The sequence below is a fragment of the Colobus angolensis genome, unplaced genomic scaffold, assembly GCF_000951035.1.
Source record: "Colobus angolensis palliatus isolate OR3802 unplaced genomic scaffold, Cang.pa_1.0 Scaffold18, whole genome shotgun sequence".
Taxonomy (NCBI): Eukaryota; Metazoa; Chordata; class Mammalia; order Primates; family Cercopithecidae; genus Colobus; species Colobus angolensis.
In genome coordinates this window covers 4,205,857-4,208,504 of record NW_012114932.1, presented here as the reverse complement: position 1 = coordinate 4,208,504, position 2,648 = coordinate 4,205,857, and the positions used below count along the sequence as shown (strand labels likewise).

General features: G+C 47.4%; 1 pseudogene; it reads right to left on the bottom strand.

Annotated features, from left to right (window-relative positions):
- Window positions 1-1,670: 1,670 nt before the first annotated feature.
- LOC105509747 lies at window positions 1,671-2,219 on the bottom strand (annotated as a pseudogene).
- Between the last annotated feature and the right edge of the window lie 429 nt (window positions 2,220-2,648).

The window sequence follows — 2,648 nt, the reverse complement described above, 5'->3', positions numbered from 1 at the left end:
ATGTAACAAACCTGCACGTTATGCACATGTACCCTAGAACTTAAAGTATAATAAAAAAAAAAAAGAAAGAAAGAAAGAAAAGGAAAGAAACAACAGGGAGCTGCCGAGCGGGGTGTGTGTATGAGATGGGTGGAGGCTTGCTCTGGAAAGCATCATCTGACAGGGCAGAGGAGGAGGCGGAGACAGCCAGTTGTAGGAAGGAACAGCAAGGCTGTTGGTCAAAGTTTTCTATTGTTTTCATTAGCAAACTGACAATCAGTGCAACTTTTGTAACAGAAAAATGGTTATGATGGCCTGGCGCAGTGGCTCACTCCTGTAATCCCAGCACTTTGGGAGGCCGAGGCGAGCAAATTGCCTGAGGTCAGGAGTTCGTGACCAGCCTGGCCAGCATGGTGAAACCCCTGTCTCTACTAAAAATACAAAAATTTGCTGGGCGTGGTGGTGCACGCTTGTAATTCCCAGCTACTGAGGAGGCTGAGGCAGGAGAATCCCTTGAACCCGGGAGGCGGAGGTTGCAGTGAGCTGAGATCATGCCATTGCACTCCAGCCTGGGCAACAAGACCGAGACTCCATCCTCCCAAAAAAAGAAAAAAGAAAAGACAAAGAAAAATGGTTATGACATGACCTTCCCAGAGGCAGGTCAGCAAGATAATCCAGTTTTCAGTTTGTCCCAATTCCCAGTTTTCTGGGAACTCTGGCCTCCCTAAAGACTTTCTGTTTCTGTTTGAAGCTGTAGGCTGTCCATGGACCTTCCTTCTGGCCCTCAGCCACCACCCAGAGGATGCACCTCCAGAATGAACACACTAGGAGTCAGGAAACTTGGTTTCTAGCCCTGCTTTTGCCACTTTCCCTCTCTGTGCCCCAGGCTCCTCATTTGTAAATTGGTTGTGTTGGTATGATTGTTTTCCAGGCTTCCTTTCAGTTTCAAAGCTTTTTTTGTTTGTTTGTTTGTTTGTTTGTTTTTGAGACAGGGTCTCACTCTGTAACCTAGGCTGCAATGCAGTGGCACAATCACAGCTCACTGCAGCCTTCTGAGCTAAAGTGATCCTCCCACCTCAGCCTCCCAAGTAACTGGGACCACAGGCGTGCACCACCACACCTGGCTAATTTTTTTTTCACTTTTGTAGAGATGGAGTCTCCCTCTGTTGCCCTGGCTGGTCTTGAACTCCTGGGCTCAAGTGATCCTCCCTCTTTGGACTCCCAGAATGCTGGAATTATAGGCGTGAGCCACTGCTCCTGGTCTCAAGACTTCTTTAATCCGGTCTTCTTGCAACTGGCCTTCCAGGTCCTCTCTCAAATGTTCATTTACCCCTTGACTCGCGGTGTTTTTGTGATCTCGGAGACCCTCCTCTGTTCTATCTATCTGCCTGTCTTACCTCCTTCCTCCTCTGTCAAGGGTGCCACTGCAGTGTCCAGCTCCAGCTCCTGGCTGGGACAGGAAAGAGCTCTATTGACAGGTAAAGGCCTCTGAAGCTTAGGGGGTGAGCTTGTGAAAGGAGTGACAGTTCCCACTTCCCTGGGTTGTGACAAAGAACAACAGACTGCCTTGTGGAAGTCCCCAGCCTGGGGTCTGAGCACCAGGCACCCAGCTTACCTCTACACCTTCCCTTTCTCTCAGCCTTATTGAGTTCTAGGGATTCAAAGTCCCCCCCACTTTTAATTGCATTTATTTTAATGCTGAATTTACTCCTGTGCCATAAGTTTTTGTTTCTTCAGTTTCTTCTGGGATATCTTTTTCTTCTGGGCAACCTCCTCTTCTGGTTTAGGAACAATCTGTTCCTTTTCAGTAAGAACCATCTCGATGTGACAGGGAGAGCTAATGTATGGGTTAATCTGACCACGAGCTCTGTAGGTCCGGCAGAGCATCTTAGGTGCTTGTTCACTTGGATATCTTCAATGACCAGAGAATCTACATGGAAACCCTTAAGTTCAGCATTACTCCCTGAAATTTTAAGCATGTGCAGCAAAAATTCAGCACTCTTTTTGGGCCACTGACCTTGTGTCCAGCCCCACTGCTTGGCCTGGGCGCACCTGCCAACTCCACCATTGTAACGTCGGAATGATACTCTGTGGCTTTTCATATATACATACCCGTGATGGCCTGGGCAGTTTCACGAGTGTTCTTAAAGTGAACACGAAGATTGGAACCTCTTGATTTGCATGATTTTATGGGGTTCTCTGGGTCAAGTGAATAGCGAACCATTTTCACAGATTACCTCAGGCTGCTTAAGGAAAGAGGAAGAGCGGTGGCTGCTGGGAGATCTCATGAGAACTTCTAATTGAAAGTTTTACATACATCGCCCCTTGAGTTCTCACAATGAGTTTGGAATTTGTTCTCCTCAGACAGATAAGGAACTGAAGGCTCAAAGGAGCTACACAACTTGCCCAAGGTCACAGAGGGAGATCCACGAAATTCACAACCAAGCCATGAAAAGAAATAGTTACTCAGTATCCTATGTACCCAGCACTGACTTTTATTATTATTATTTTGTTGTTGTTGTTGAGACATAGTCTCGCTCTGTTACCCAGGCTGGAGTGCAATGAGGTGATCTTGGCTCACTGCAATCTCCACCTCTCGAGTTCAAGCAATTATCCTGCCTCAGCCTCCCAGATAGCTGGGATTACAGGTGTACATCACCACGCCCGGC